The sequence below is a fragment of the Lissotriton vulgaris genome, chromosome 2_2 (assembly GCF_964263255.1).
Source record: "Lissotriton vulgaris chromosome 2_2, aLisVul1.2, whole genome shotgun sequence".
Taxonomy (NCBI): domain Eukaryota; kingdom Metazoa; phylum Chordata; class Amphibia; order Caudata; family Salamandridae; genus Lissotriton; species Lissotriton vulgaris.
This window is the reverse complement of record NC_141688.1, coordinates 160,142,036-160,159,734: the sequence shown is the minus strand read 5'-3', so window position 1 is coordinate 160,159,734 and position 17,699 is coordinate 160,142,036.

Genomic DNA, 17,699 nt, shown 5'->3' with positions numbered 1-17,699 from the left:
GTGTACGAACTGCATTGACCACAATGCGATGGGGCGACCCGGTTAAGAGGTCAGGAGTGTGCTCCCTTTCTGTTTCCTGTTTCTGGGGCTCCCTCGAGCCTCCTGGCTGACGAGCCGTAGGAGATGCACCTCCACGCCCGAGAGGCAACGAAGCCTGGATTGTTTGCAGCCTCTTAACCACCCCGGATTTATCTCTACTGATGACGGATATTATCCAGAAACGCGAGCCATGTCTCGCGTCTAGAGACAACATATACTAGCACCTGCTTGCACCAACTCGGTGTTATACCCATGAATTGTATCCTGAGGTGTACGAACTGCATTGACCACAATGCGATGGGGCGACCCGGTTAAGAGGTCAGGAGTGTGCTCCCTTTCTGTTTCCTGTTTCTGGGGCTCCCTCGAGCCTCCTGGCTGACGAGCCGTAGGAGATGCACCTCCACGCCCGAGAGGCAACGAAGCCTGGATTGTTTGCAGCCTCTTAACCACCCCGGATTTATCTCTACTGATGACGGATATTAGCCAGAAACGCGAGCCATGTCTCGCGTCTAGAGACAACATATACTAGCACCTGCTTGCACCAACTCGGTGTTATACCCATGAATTGTATCCTGAGGTGTAAGAACTGCATTGACCACAATGCGATGGGGCGACCCGGTTAAGAGGTCAGGAGTGTGCTCCCTTTCTGTTTCCTGTTTCTGGGGCTCCCTCGAGCCTCCTGGCTAACGAGCCCTAGGAGATGCACCTCCACGCCCGAGAGGCAACGAAGCCTGGATTGTTTGCAGCCTCTTAACCACCCCGGATTTATCTCTACTGATGACGGATATTATCCAGAAACGCGAGCCATGTCTCGCGTCTAGAGACAACATATACTAGCACCTGCTTGCACCAACTCGGTGTTATACCCATGAATTGTATCCTGAGGTGTACGAACTGCATTGACCACAATGCGATGGGGCGACCCGGTTAAGAGGTCAGGAGTGTGCTCCCTTTCTGTTTCCTGTTTCTGGGGCTCCCTCGAGCCTCCTGGCTGACGAGCCGTAGGAGATGCACCTCCACGCCCGAGAGGCAACGAAGCCTGGATTGTTTGCAGCCTCTTAACCACCCCGGATTTATCTCTACTGATGACGGATATTATCCAGAAACGCGAGCCATGTCTCGCGTCTAGAGACAACATATACTAGCACCTGCTTGCACCAACTCGGTGTTATACCCATGAATTGTATCCTGAGGTGTACGAACTGCATTGACCACAATGCGATGGGGCGACCCGGTTAAGAGGTCAGGAGTGTGCTCCCTTTCTGTTTCCTGTTTCTGGGGCTCCCTCGAGCCTCCTGGCTGACGAGCCGTAGGAGATGCACCTCCACGCCCGAGAGGCAACGAAGCCTGGATTGTTTGCAGCCTCTTAACCACCCCGGATTTATCTCTACTGATGACGGATATTATCCAGAAACGCGAGCCATGTCTCGCGTCTAGAGACAACATATACTAGCACCTGCTTGCACCAACTCGGTGTTATACCCATGAATTGTATCCTGAGGTGTACGAACTGCATTGACCACAATGCGATGGGGCGACCCGGTTAAGAGGTCAGGAGTGTGCTCCCTTTCTGTTTCCTGTTTCTGGGGCTCCCTCGAGCCTCCTGGCTGACGAGCCGTAGGAGATGCACCTCCACGCCCGAGAGGCAACGAAGCCTGGATTGTTTGCAGCCTCTTAACCACCCCGGATTTATCTCTGCTGATGACGGATATTATCCAGAAACGCGAGCCATGTCTCGCGTCTAGAGACAACATATACTAGCACCTGCTTGCACCAACTCGGTGTTATACCCATGAATTGTATCCTGAGGTGTACGAACTGCATTGACCACAATGCGATGGGGCGACCCGGTTAAGAGGTCAGGAGTGTGCTCCCTTTCTGTTTCCTGTTTCTGGGGCTCCCTCGAGCCTCCTGGCTGACGAGCCGTAGGAGATGCACCTCCACGCCCGAGAGGCAACGAAGCCTGGATTGTTTGCAGCCTCTTAACCACCCCGGATTTATCTCTACTGATGACGGATATTATCCAGAAACGCGAGCCATGTCTCGCATCTAGAGACAACATATACTAGCACCTGCTTGCACCAACTCGGTGTTATACCCATGAATTGTATCCTGAGGTGTACGAACTGCATTGACCACAATGCGATGGGGCGACCCGGTTAAGAGGTCAGGAGTGTGCTCCCTTTCTGTTTCCTGTTTCTGGGGCTCCCTCGAGCCTCCTGGCTGACGAGCCGTAGGAGATGCACCTCCACGCTCGAGAGGAAACGAAGCCTGGATTGTTTGCAGCCTCTTAACCACCCTGGATTTATCTCTACTGATGACGGATATTATCCAGAAACGCGAGCCATGTCTCACGTCTAGAGACAACATATACTAGCACCTGCTTGCACCAACTCGGTGTTATACCCATGAATTGTATCCTGAGGTGTAAGAACTGCATTGACCACAATGCGATGGGGCGACCCGGTTAAGAGGTCAGGAGTGTGCTCCCTTTCTGTTTCCTGTTTTTGGGGCTCCCTCGAGCCTCCTGGCTGACGAGCCCTAGGAGATGCACCTCCACGACCGAGAGGCAACGAAGCCTGGATTGTTTGCAGCCTCTTAACCACCCCGGATTTATCTCTACTGATGACGGATATTATCCAGAAACGCGAGCCATGTCTCGCGTCTAGAGACAACATATACTAGCACCTGCTTGCACCAACTCGGTGTTATACCCATGAATTGTATCCTGAGGTGTACGAACTGCATTGACCACAATGCGATGGGGCGACCCGGTTAAGAGGTCAGGAGTGTGCTCCCTTTCTGTTTCCTGTTTCTGGGGCTCCCTCGAGCCTCCTGGCTGACGAGCCGTAGGAGATGCACCTCCACGCCCGAGAGGCAACGAAGCCTGGATTGTTTGCAGCCTCTTAACCACCCCGGATTTATCTCTACTGATGACGGATATTATCCAGAAACGCGAGCCATGTCTCGCGTCTAGAGACAACATATACTAGCACCTGCTTGCACCAACTCGGTGTTATACCCATGAATTGTATCCTGAGGTGTACGAACTGCATTGACCACAATGCGATGGGGCGACCCGGTTAAGAGGTCAGGAGTGTGCTCCCTTTCTGTTTCCTGTTTCTGGGGCTCCCTCGAGCCTCCTGGCTGACAAGCCGTAGGAGATGCACCTCCACGCCCGAGAGGCAACGAAGCCTGGATTGTTTGCAGCCTCTTAACCACCCCGGATTTATCTCTACTGATGACGGATATTATCCAGAAACGCGAGCCATGTCTCGCGTCTAGAGACAACATATACTAGCACCTGCTTGCACCAACTCGGTGTTATACCCATGAATTGTATCCTGAGGTGTACGAACTGCATTGACCACAATGCGATGGGGCGACCTGGTTAAGAGGTCAGGAGTGTGCTCCCTTTCTGTTTCCTGTTTCTGGGGCTCCCTCGAGCCTCCTGGCTGACGAGCCGTAGGAGATGCACCTCCACGCCCGAGAGGCAACGAAGCCTGGATTGTTTGCAGCCTCTTAACCACCCCGGATTTATCTCTACTGATGACGGATATTATCCAGAAACGCGAGCCATGTCTCGCGTCTAGAGACAACATATACTAGCACCTGCTTGCACCAACTCGGTGTTATACCCATGAATTGTATCCTGAGGTGGACGAACTGCATTGACCACAATGCTGAGGTAATATGAATTTTTATGCTCAATTGTGTCCCCTACTACGTACCCCAACGGCTACATGTATGTGCTTCAAGTGCATGTAATTTCCCTCTACAATTGAATCTGAAGACGCAAATACATATGCGTCCACCGTTAACATGTCCTCTTTCAGATCCGCCATGAATGGATCGATAATTCAGTTCCTAAGTATGCCTACCCAACGTCTCTATATGGTGCATGTATGGTCAAATTGCACCCGTTTCTAAGGCTCTGCAAGGCCCAGATGCAAGTCCAGGCCTCAAGCCTCCTGAAACGCTCCGAAGCTGCAGCCCCCACCTGCATCTCTGAACTCTGCCTTCCTTCCTGCCAAGCAGCGCGGGGCCTGGCTCAGTCCGGCCTGCCTGCCAAGATGGTATTTTGCCTTTATGTTATCAGTTCTGCTCCGTGAATCCACATTCCTAGCTAACGAGTAGGATAAACATATCCTGCCTGCAATAGATACAGTCCAGTCTTTCCGTCTCCATGCAAGTGTATTACTGTACCAATTTCCATAGAAAACTCCAGTTACTTAAAGAAATATATGCATCTCCTAGCCTTAGTGACAAGTAACCTCTTTCCCGATAGCCTTTAGTTTCCAGCAACATGTACTCCAAACACAAGATACCAGATATGATTTAGGAACAAGTTGATCTGACCCACCAGACTTCTGTCTCTAATCCTAGCGCTAAATGTCAAGTCCCCTGCACCCTCCAGTCCCACGTCAGTCCCACGTCAGTCACACGTCATGCTGCTGCGCACGCATCTCTGCCATATATTTCTGTTGACACTGCAGGATTCTTCTAGGGATCCACCCACTTGCGTCACTTCTATGAATGAAATGCTGAAATGTTTTTTCTTCTATGTGACGTTTCTGGCACCCACCTCCGTGTACACTCTTGTGCACGCCTTCTGATTACATATTGTTACGCACATGTTTCTTATCTTGTTTCTTTCAGCTGTTACGCCTTCTGAACCATCATCACTGTAATGATACTATATATACTGTGTACTGTTAATAAATCATTGTACATGTCCATGATTCTTTTCCAGAACCCTCATGGTGCTGGTCATGCTACCTGGTCCGGACCAATTCCATTTTATGGAATAAAACCCCTTAAAACTCAGATGCCACGGACTCTGTGTCTCTTATTTTGATTAAGCTATTTTATTGAACTTTACCGCATAGAAATTAAGTACCAGGTAATTTTATTTACCACAATGCGATGGGGCGACCCGGTTAAGAGGTCAGGAGTGTGCTCCCTTTCTGTTTCCTGTTTCTGGGGCTCCCTCGAGCCTCCTGGCTGACGAGCCGTAGGAGATGCACCTCCACGCCCGAGAGGCAACGAAGCCTGGATTGTTTGCAGCCTCTTAACCACCCCGGATTTATCTCTGCTGATGACGGATATTATCCAGAAACGCGAGCCATGTCTCGCGTCTAGAGACAACATATACTAGCACCTGCTTGCACCAGCTCGGTGTTATACCCATGAATTGTATCCTGAGGTGTACGAACTGCATTGACCACAATGCGATGGGGCGACCCGGTTAAGAGGTCAGGAGTGTGCTCCCTTTCTGTTTCCTGTTTCTGGGGCTCCCTCAAGCCTCCTGGCTGACGAGCCGTACGAGATGCACCTCCACGCCCGAGAGGCAACGAAGCCTGGATTGTTTGCAGCCTCTTAACCACCCCGGATTTATCTCTACTGATGACGGATAATATCCAGAAACGCGAGCCATGTCTCGCGTCTAGAGACAACATATACTAGCACCTGCTTGCACCAACTCGGTGTTATACCCATGAATTGTATCCTGAGGTGTACGAACTGCATTGACCACAATGCGATGGGGCGACCCGGTTAAGAGGTCAGGAGTGTGCTCCCTTTCTGTTTCCTGTTTCTGGGGCTCCCTCGAGCCTCCTGGCTGACGAGCCGTAGGAGATGCACCTCCACGCCCGAGAGGCAACGAAGCCTGGATTGTTTGCAGCCTCTTAACCACCCCGGATTTATCTCTACTGATGACGGATATTATCCAGAAACGCGAGCCATGTCTCGCGTCTAGAGACAACATATACTAGCACCTGCTTGCACCAACTCGGTGTTATACCCATGAATTGTATCCTGAGGTGTAAGAACTGCATTGACCACAATGCGATGGGGCGACCCGGTTAAGAGGTCAGGAGTGTGCTCCCTTTCTGTTTCCTGTTTCTGGGGCTCCCTCGAGCCTCCTGGCTGACGAGCCCTAGGAGATGCACCTCCACGCCCGAGAGGCAACGAAGCCTGGATTGTTTGCAGCCTCTTAACCACCCCGGATTTATCTCTACTGATGACGGATATTATCCAGAAACGCGAGCCATGTCTCGCGTCTAGAGACAACATATACTAGCACCTGCTTGCACCAACTCGGTGTTATACCCATGAATTGTATCCTGAGGTGTACGAACTGCATTGACCACAATGCGATGGGGCGACCCGGTTAAGAGGTCAGGAGTGTGCTCCCTTTCTGTTTCCTGTTTCTGGGGCTCCCTCGAGCCTCCTGGCTGACGAGCCGTAGGAGATGCACCTCCACGCCCGAGAGGCAACGAAGCCTGGATTGTTTGCAGCCTCTTAACCACCCCGGATTTATCTCTACTGATGACGGATATTATCCAGAAACGCGAGCCATGTCTCGCGTCTAGAGACAACATATACTAGCACCTGCTTGCACCAACTCGGTGTTATACCCATGAATTGTATCCTGAGGTGTACGAACTGCATTGACCACAATGCGATGGGGCGACCCGGTTAAGAGGTCAGGAGTGTGCTCCCTTTCTGTTTCCTGTTTCTGGGGCTCCCTCGAGCCTCCTGGCTGACAAGCCGTAGGAGATGCACCTCCACGCCCGAGAGGCAATGAAGCCTGGATTGTTTGCAGCCTCTTAACCACCCCGGATTTATCTCTACTGATGACGGATATTATCCAGAAACGCGAGCCATGTCTCGCGTCTAGAGACAACATATACTAGCACCTGCTGGCACCAACTCGGTGTTATACCCATGAATTGTATCCTGAGGTGTACGAACTGCATTGACCACAATGCGATGGGGCGACCTGGTTAAGAGGTCAGGAGTGTGCTCCCTTTCTGTTTCCTGTTTCTGGGGCTCCCTCGAGCCTCCTGGCTGACGAGCCGTAGGAGATGCACCTCCACGCCCGAGAGGCAACGAAGCCTGGATTGTTTGCAGCCTCTTAACCACCCCAGATTTATCTCTACTGATGACGGATATTATCCAGAAACGCGAGCCATGTCTCGCGTCTAGAGACAACATATACTAGCACCTGCTTGCACCAACTCGGTGTTATACCCATGAATTGTATCCTGAGGTGGACGAACTGCATTGACCACAATGCGATGGGGCGACCCGGTTAAGAGGTCAGGAGTGTGCTCCCTTTCTGTTTCCTGTTTCTGGGGCTCCCTCGAGCCTCCTGGCTGACGAGCCGTAGGAGATGCACCTCCACGCCTGAGAGGCAACAAAGCCTGGATTGTTTGCAGCCTCTTAACCACCCCGGATTTATCTCTACTGATGACGGATATTATCCAGAAACGCGAGCCATGTCTCGCGTCTAGAGACAACATATACTAGCACCTGCTTGCACCAACTCGGTGTTATACCCATGAATTGTATCCTGAGGTGTACGAACTGCATTGACCACAATGCGATGGGGCGACCCGGTTAAGAGGTCAGGAGTGTGCTCCCTTTCTGTTTCCTGTTTCTGGGGCTCCCTCGAGCCTCCTGGCTGACGAGCCGTAGGAGATGCACCTCCACGCCCGAGAGGCAACGAAGCCTGGATTGTTTGCAGCCTCTTAACCACCCTGGATTTATCTCTACTGATGACGGATATTATCCAGAAACGCGAGCCATGTCTCGCGTCTAGAGACAACATATACTAGCACCTGCTTGCACCAACTCGGTGTTATACCCATGAATTGTATCCTGAGGTGTACGAACTGCATTGACCACAATGCGATGGAGCGACCCGGTTAAGAGGTCAGGAGTGTGCTCCCTTTCTGTTTCCTGTTTCTGGGGCTCCCTCGAGCCTCCTGGCTGACGAGCCGTAGGAGATGCACCTCCACGCCCGAGAGGCAACGAAGCCTGGATTGTTTGCAGCCTCTTAACCACCCCGGATTTATCTCTACTGATGACGGATATTATCCAGAAACGCGAGCCATGTCTCGCGTCTAGAGACAACATATACTAGCACCTGCTTGCACCAACTCGGTGTTATACCCATGAATTGTATCCTGAGGTGTAAGAACTGCATTGACCACAATGCGATGGGGCGACCCGGTTAAGAGGTCAGGAGTGTGCTCCCTTTCTGTTTCCTGTTTCTGGGGCTCCCTCGAGCCTCCTGGCTGACGAGCCCTAGGAGATGCACCTCCACGCCCGAGAGGCAACGAAGCCTGGATTGTTTGCAGCCTCTTAACCACCCCGGATTTATCTCTACTGATGACGGATATTATCCAGAAACGCGAGCCATGTCTCGCGTCTAGAGACAACATATACTAGCACCTGCTTGCACCAACTCGGTGTTATACCCATGAATTGTATCCTGAGGTGTACGAACTGCATTGACCACAATGCGATGGGGCGACCCGGTTAAGAGGTCAGGAGTGTGCTCCCTTTCTGTTTCCTGTTTCTGGGGCTCCCTCGAGCCTCCTGGCTGACGAGCCATAGGAGATGCACCTCCACGCCCGAGAGGCAACGAAGCCTGGATTGTTTGCAGCCTCTTAACCACCCCGGATTTATCTCTACTGATGACGGATATTATCCAGAAACGCGAGCCATGTCTCGCGTCTAGAGACAACATATACTAGCACCTGCTTGCACCAACTCGGTGTTATACCCATGAATTGTATCCTGAGGTGTACGAACTGCATTGACCACAATGCGATGGGGCGACCTGGTTAAGAGGTCAGGAGTGTGCTCCCTTTCTGTTTCCTGTTTCTGGGGCTCCCTCGAGCCTCCTGGCTGACGAGCCGTAGGAGATGCACCTCCACGCCCGAGAGGCAACGAAGCCTGGATTGTTTGCAGCCTCTTAACCACCCCGGATTTATCTCTACTGATGACGGATATTATCCAGAAACGCGAGCCATGTCTCGCGTCTAGAGACAACATATACTAGCACCTGCTTGCACCAACTCGGTGTTATACCCATGAATTGTATCCTGAGGTGTACGAACTGCATTGACCACAATGCGATGGGGCGACCCGGTTAAGAGGTCAGGAGTGTGCTCCCTTTCTGTTTCCTGTTTCTGGGGCTCCCTCGAGCCTCCTGGCTGACGAGCCGTAGGAGATGCACCTCCACGCCCGAGAGGCAACGAAGCCTGGATTGTTTGCAGCCTCTTAACCACCCCGGATTTATCTCTACTGATGACGGATATTATCCAGAAACGCGAGCCATGTCTCGCGTCTAGAGACAACATATACTAGCACCTGCTTGCACCAACTCGGTGTTATACCCATGAATTGTATCCTGAGGTGTAAGAACTGCATTGACCACAATGCGATGGGGCGACCCGGTTAAGAGGTCAGGAGTGTGCTCCCTTTCTGTTTCCTGTTTCTGGGGCTCCCTCGAGCCTCCTGGCTGACGAGCCGTAGGAGATGCACCTCCACGCCCGAGAGGCAACGAAGCCTGGATTGTTTGCAGCCTCTTAACCACCCCGGATTTATCTCTACTGATGACGGATATTATCCAGAAACGCGAGCCATGTCTCGCGTCTAGAGACAACATATACTAGCACCTGCTTGTACCAACTCGGTGTTATACCCATGAATTGTATCCTGAGGTGTACGAACTGCATTGACCACAATGCGATGGGGTGACCCGGTTAAGAGGTCAGGAGTGTGCTCCCTTTCTGTTTCCTGTTTCTGGGGCTCCCTCGAGCCTCCTGGCTGACGAGCCGTAGGAGATGCACCTCCACGCCCGAGAGGCAACGAAGCCTGGATTGTTTGCAGCCTCTTAACCACCCCGGATTTATCTCTGCTGATGACGGATATTATCCAGAAACGCGAGCCATGTCTCGCGTCTAGAGACAACATATACTAGCACCTGCTTGCACCAACTCGGTGTTATACCCATGAATTGTATCCTGAGGTGTACGAACTGCATTGACCACAATGCGATGGGGCGACCCGGTTAAGAGGTCAGGAGTGTGCTCCCTTTCTGTTTCCTGTTTCTGGGGCTCCCTCGAGCCTCCTGGCTGACGAGCCGTAGGAGATGCACCTCCACGCCCGAGAGGCAACGAAGCCTGGATTGTTTGCAGCCTCTTAACCACCCCGGATTTATCTCTACTGATGACGGATATTATCCAGAAACGCGAGCCATGTCTCGCGTCTAGAGACAACATATACTAGCACCTGCTTGCACCAACTCGGTGTTATACCCATGAATTGTATCCTGAGGTGTACGAACTGCATTGACCACAATGCGATGGGGCGACCCGGTTAAGAGGTCAGGAGTGTGCTCCCTTTCTGTTTCCTGTTTCTGGGGCTCCCTCGAGCCTCCTGGCTGACGAGCCGTAGGAGATGCACCTCCACGCCCGAGAGGCAACGAAGCCTGGATTGTTTGCAGCCTCTTAACCACCCCGGATTTATCTCTACTGATGACGGATATTATCCAGAAACGCGAGCCATGTCTCGCGTCTAGAGACAACATATACTAGCACCTGCTTGCACCAACTCGGTGTTATACCCATGAATTGTATCCTGAGGTGTAAGAACTGCATTGACCACAATGCGATGGGGCGACCCGGTTAAGAGGTCAGGAGTGTGCTCCCTTTCTGTTTCCTGTTTCTGGGGCTCCCTCGAGCCTCCTGGCTGACGAGCCCTAGGAGATGCACCTCCACGCCCGAGAGGCAACGAAGCCTGGATTGTTTGCGGCCTCTTAACCACCCTGGATTTATCTCTACTGATGACGGATATTATCCAGAAACGCGAGCCATGTCTCGCGTCTAGAGACAACATATACTAGCACCTGCTTGCACCAACTCGGTGTTATACCCATGAATTGTATCCTGAGGTGTACGAACTGCATTGACCACAATGCGATGGGGCGACCCGGTTAAGAGGTCAGGAGTGTGCTCCCTTTCTGTTTCCTGTTTCTGGGGCTCCCTCGAGCCTCCTGGCTGACGAGCCGTAGGAGATGCACCTCCACGCCCGAGAGGCAACGAAGCCTGGATTGTTTGCAGCCTCTTAACCACCCCGGATTTATCTCTACTGATGACGGATATTATCCAGAAACGCGAGCCATGTCTCGCGTCTAGAGACAACATATACTAGCACCTGCTTGCACCAACTCGGTGTTATACCCATGAATTGTATCCTGAGGTGTACGAACTGCATTGACCACAATGCGATGGGGCGACCCGGTTAAGAGGTCAGGAGTGTGCTCCCTTTCTGTTTCCTGTTTCTGGGGCTCCCTCGAGCCTCCTGGCTGACAAGCCGTAGGAGATGCACCTCCACGCCCGAGAGGCAACGAAGCCTGGATTGTTTGCAGCCTCTTAACCACCCCGGATTTATCTCTACTGATGACGGATATTATCCAGAAACGCGAGCCATGTCTCGCGTCTAGAGACAACATATACTAGCACCTGCTTGCACCAACTCGGTGTTATACCCATGAATTGTATCCTGAGGTGTACGAACTGCATTGACCACAATGCGATGGGGCGACCCGTTAAGAGGTCAGGAGTGTGCTCCCTTTCTGTTTCCTGTTTCTGGGGCTCCCTCGAGCCTCCTGGCTGACGAGCCGTAGGAGATGCACCTCCACGCCCGAGAGGCAACGAAGCCTGGATTGTTTGCAGCCTCTTAACCACCCCGGATTTATCTCTACTGATGACGGATATTATCCAGAAACGCGAGCCATGTCTCGCGTCTAGAGACAACATATACTAGCACCTGCTTGCACCAACTCGGTGTTATACCCATGAATTGTATCCTGAGGTGTACGAACTGCATTGACCACAATGCGATGGGGCGACCCGGTTAAGAGGTCAGGAGTGTGCTCCCTTTCTGTTTCCTGTTTCTGGGGCTCCCTCGAGCCTCCTGGCTGACGAGCCGTAGGAGATGCACCTCCACGCCCGAGAGGCAACGAAGCCTGGATTGTTTGCAGCCTCTTAACCACCCCGGATTTATCTCTACTGATGACGGATATTATCCAGAAACGCGAGCCATGTCTCGCGTCTAGAGACAACATATACTAGCACCTGCTTGCACCAACTCGGTGTTATACCCATGAATTGTATCCTGAGGTGTACGAACTGCATTGACCACAATGCGATGGGGCGACCCGGTTAAGAGGTCAGGAGTGTGCTCCCTTTCTGTTTCCTGTTTCTGGGGCTCCCTCGAGCCTCCTGGCTGACGAGCCGTAGGAGATGCACCTCCACGCCCGAGAGGCAACGAAGCCTGGATTGTTTGCAGCCTCTTAACCACCCCGGATTTATCTCTACTGATGACGGATATTATCCAGAAACGCGAGCCATGTCTCGCGTCTAGAGACAACATATACTAGCACCTGCTTGCACCAACTCGGTGTTATACCCATGAATTGTATCCTGAGGTGTAAGAACTGCATTGACCACAATGCGATGGGGCGACCCGGTTAAGAGGTCAGGAGTGTGCTCCCTTTCTGTTTCCTGTTTCTGGGGCTCCCTCGAGCCTCCTGGCTGACGAGCCCTAGGAGATGCACCTCCACGCCCGAGAGGCAACGAAGCCTGGATTGTTTGCAGCCTCTTAACCACCCCGGATTTATCTCTACTGATGACGGATATTATCCAGAAACGCGAGCCATGTCTCGCGTCTAGAGACAACATATACTAGCACCTGCTTGCACCAACTCGGTGTTATACCCATGAATTGTATCCTGAGGTGTACGAACTGCATTGACCACAATGCGATGGGGCGACCCGGTTAAGAGGTCAGGAGTGTGCTCCCTTTCTGTTTCCTGTTTCTGGGGCTCCCTCGAGCCTCCTGGCTGACGAGCCGTAGGAGATGCACCTCCACGCCCGAGAGGCAACGAAGCCTGGATTGTTTGCAGCCTCTTAACCACCCCGGATTTATCTCTACTGATGACGGATATTATCCAGAAACGCGAGCCATGTCTCGCGTCTAGAGACAACATATACTAGCACCTGCTTGCACCAACTCGGTGTTATACCCATGAATTGTATCCTGAGGTGTACGAACTGCATTGACCACAATGCGATGGGGCGACCCGGTTAAGAGGTCAGGAGTGTGCTCCCTTTCTGTTTCCTGTTTCTGGGGCTCCCTCGAGCCTCCTGGCTGACAAGCCGTAGGAGATGCACCTCCACGCCCGAGAGGCAATGAAGCCTGGATTGTTTGCAGCCTCTTAACCACCCCGGATTTATCTCTACTGATGACGGATATTATCCAGAAACGCGAGCCATGTCTCGCGTCTAGAGACAACATATACTAGCACCTGCTTGCACCAACTCGGTGTTATACCCATGAATTGTATCCTGAGGTGTACGAACTGCATTGACCACAATGCGATGGGGCGACCTGGTTAAGAGGTCAGGAGTGTGCTCCCTTTCTGTTTCCTGTTTCTGGGGCTCCCTCGAGCCTCCTGGCTGACGAGCCGTAGGAGATGCACCTCCACGCCCGAGAGGCAACGAAGCCTGGATTGTTTGCAGCCTCTTAACCACCCCGGATTTATCTCTACTGATGACGGATATTATCCAGAAACGCGAGCCATGTCTCGCGTCTAGAGACAACATATACTAGCACCTGCTTGCACCAACTCGGTGTTATACCCATGAATTGTATCCTGAGGTGGACGAACTGCATTGACCACAATGCGATGGGGCGACCCGGTTAAGAGGTCAGGAGTGTGCTCCCTTTCTGTTTCCTGTTTCTGGGGCTCCCTCGAGCCTCCTGGCTGACGAGCCGTAGGAGATGCACCTCCACGCCTGAGAGGCAACAAAGCCTGGATTGTTTGCAGCCTCTTAACCACCCCGGATTTATCTCTACTGATGACGGATATTATCCAGAAACGCGAGCCATGTCTCGCGTCTAGAGACAACATATACTAGCACCTGCTTGCACCAACTCGGTGTTATACCCATGAATTGTATCCTGAGGTGTACGAACTGCATTGACCACAATGCGATGGGGCGACCCGGTTAAGAGGTCAGGAGTGTGCTCCCTTTCTGTTTCCTGTTTCTGGGGCTCCCTCGAGCCTCCTGGCTGACGAGCCGTAGGAGATGCACCTCCACGCCCGAGAGGCAACGAAGCCTGGATTGTTTGCAGACTCTTAACCACCCTGGATTTATCTCTACTGATGACGGATATTATCCAGAAACGCGAGCCATGTCTCGCGTCTAGAGACAACATATACTAGCACCTGCTTGCACCAACTCGGTGTTATACCCATGAATTGTATCCTGAGGTGTACGAACTGCATTGACCACAATGCGATGGAGCGACCCGGTTAAGAGGTCAGGAGTGTGCTCCCTTTCTGTTTCCTGTTTCTGGGGCTCCCTCGAGCCTCCTGGCTGACGAGCCGTAGGAGATGCACCTCCACGCCCGAGAGGCAACGAAGCCTGGATTGTTTGCAGCCTCTTAACCACCCCGGATTTATCTCTACTGATGACGGATATTATCCAGAAACGCGAGCCATGTCTCGCGTCTAGAGACAACATATACTAGCACCTGCTTGCACCAACTCGGTGTTATACCCATGAATTGTATCCTGAGGTGTACGAACTGCATTGACCACAATGCGATGGGGCGACCCGGTTAAGAGGTCAGGAGTGTGCTCCCTTTCTGTTTCCTGTTTCTGGGGCTCCCTCGAGCCTCCTGGCTGACGAGCCGTAGGAGATGCACCTCCACGCCCGAGAGGCAACGAAGCCTGGATTGTTTCCAGCCTCTTAACCACCCCGGATTTATCTCTACTGATGACGGATATTATCCAGAAACGCGAGCCATGTCTCGCGTCTAGAGACAACATATACTAGCACCTGCTTGCACCAACTCGGTGTTATACCCATGAATTGTATCCTGAGGTGTACCAACTGCATTGACCACAATGCGATGGGGCGACCCGGTTAAGAGGTCAGGAGTGTGCTCCCTTTCTGTTTCCTGTTTCTGGGGCTCCCTCGAGCCTCCTGGCTGACGAGCCATAGGAGATGCACCTCCACGCCCGAGAGGCAACGAAGCCTGGATTGTTTGCAGCCTCTTAACCACCCCGGATTTATCTCTACTGATGACGGATATTATCCAGAAACGCGAGCCATGTCTCGCGTCTAGAGACAACATATACTAGCACCTGCTTGCACCAACTCGGTGTTATACCCATGAATTGTATCCTGAGGTGTACCAACTGCATTGACCACAATGCGATGGGGCGACCCGGTTAAGAGGTCAGGAGTGTGCTCCCTTTCTGTTTCACATTAAAAATGATATTACTTGCCACACTACTCCCCTCTAAACACACAACTCACACATAAAAAATTGACACAATTTACAAGTTTACCAATTAATTATTAATAATTAATAATTAATAACCAATTAATAAATATTAAATAACAACTTATTTAACACAATTAACAACATAAAAAATAAATTCACAAATATTAATTATTAAAAGTTATTAATTAATTATTTATAATTAAATTACTTCCCACCCTCCTCCCCTATAACCCCACAAACTGGTCTTTAAAAAATAACACAATTAAACATTCACAAAGGAATTATTAATAATTAATATCCAATAAATAACCAATTAATATCATAATATTTAACACAATTAACAACATAAAATATTAAATACATAAATATTAATTATACAAATATTTATTAAATAATTATAATTAAATTACTTCCCACCCTACTCCCCTATAAATCCATAACCCGCTCCTAAAAAAATGACACAATTAACATATTTACCAATTAATTATAAATAATTAATAACCAAAAAATAACTAATTAATAACTAATTAGTTAACAGAATTAACAATATAAAGTATTAAATAAAAAAATATTAATTAATTAGCATTATTAATTAACTAATTTTAATTAAATTTCTTCCCACCCTTTTCCCCTATGAACCCACAACCTGCTACGGAATTTCTTTAAAAAAAAAAAAATCTAAAAATGTATTAAGAAATATATTATAATTAAATTACTTTCCACCCTATTCCGCTATAATTCCACAACCCGCTACAGAACTAAAATAGGCAAAAACTACTTAACATAACATAAAATGAATTACGTCTAAACATTTCAAACCTACATTCGAAAAATAAACTATACTTATAACACATATACTAAAATACAGAATACTAAAATATATGTCGATATTACTAACTTCGATATTAAAAAAAACAATATTTCTTACCTGCATGTCAATATTCTGGTTGACGATATTCTTGCAGGTCGATATTGTGTCACATTGATATTTAAACATCGATATTAAGGCATATCGATATTTAAACATTGATATTATGACTCTATACCCTGAAACTCTTGTGCATGAAATTAAACATAGTAAAGTTGCTAATTTTTTGGCGAGTCTCTTTAACTCCACGTACTTATTTGCACGCAATGTCAAAAACAAAGACAACACTGTGTTGACATCCCCCATCAAACTGTATTGCGCTTTTGGCAGTCTTCTTAACCTGATATTTTTTAGAATTCTACATACCAAAAAAAATCCTACCTACCGACCAATAATCTACATGTGCATGACCTGCTAAAATTGCTGGCCTGTAGCAATTCATTGTCCTACATCCCAAACCTTCCTCAAATTGTTCAACCAAAATATGTATTACTTCCAATATGGAAGCCTCCACAGGATCCAGACTCCTTTCCAAGCACCAACATGCCCAAGATCACCATATCCCCTTCTATCTTCTCCTAGTCCTGGAGCCCAGGACTTTGTAAGCAAGTCTGCTGCCCTACTTCAAATTCCCTTTCAACAGCTAGATCTCTTGACACCTTCCAAACAAGAAGGTACATCATCTTGCTCTGAATCAAAGGTTGTTCTTCTCCTTCTCCATTCTTTAGGAAACCTCCTCATGCTGGAATAAAAAAAGCTGCTGCACATACAAACTCCATCACGTTTGGGAACCAAATCTGCGAACCCAAACTAGCATCACTGACACTATCAGAAAACTCTCTTGACTCAGGTTCAAGAGCCCTCTCTGAATCATCGTGAAAGGGGGAAACACACAGGCTACCCTCCCATTCCATGCCTGCTGAAATGCATTTCTGCATATCACTGATGCCTTCAGATCCAGCCTCAGGCTGAAAAAATTCTCTACCTTGTAAGTTAGTCGACTTAAAAATAGATCAACCTTCAATGGACATCAAATTTCGGCTATCCTGCAAAAACAACTCTGATCCAACATGCAGTCACTTTAATCCCTCAAATGTCTTGAATTTCTATCTGCTGTCAAATTCATAAACACTGGTAAGAATTCTGGTTTCACTGCTATCCTGTGTTCTAGGCACACATCTCAAAACTCAGTTGCTAACTCTGCTAGCCAGTAAGAAGTTGTATTAAGTGATCAACTGAGTCAAATAAGGAGAAGAGGGAAGGAGTATCTTGAGTGAGAAATCTGTGACTGGGAGTGGTGTAAATAGGTGTATAAAGCAGCATTGTCAATCACAGGTTCAGTATAGTGTTCTGTAATGGAACGTTTGATGGTATATTTTACTCCTAAACAGCAAAAGACACACAGATGATGAACGGAATGCAGAGCAAATCAAACATTCACCCCCAGTCAAGAGATCTGTGTTAAATCCATAGTTATTTTGATCACCATGGCACCCCAGTTTAGAACAAGCCATATGCAAATCAGTCTTGACCCTGTGCTCATGGGAACAGTCCAGCCTGAACTGCCAAACCAGGTCCTCCCTGGACCGGAAACAAACATTTGGGACCGGTTACGGGGCATCACCCCTCATCA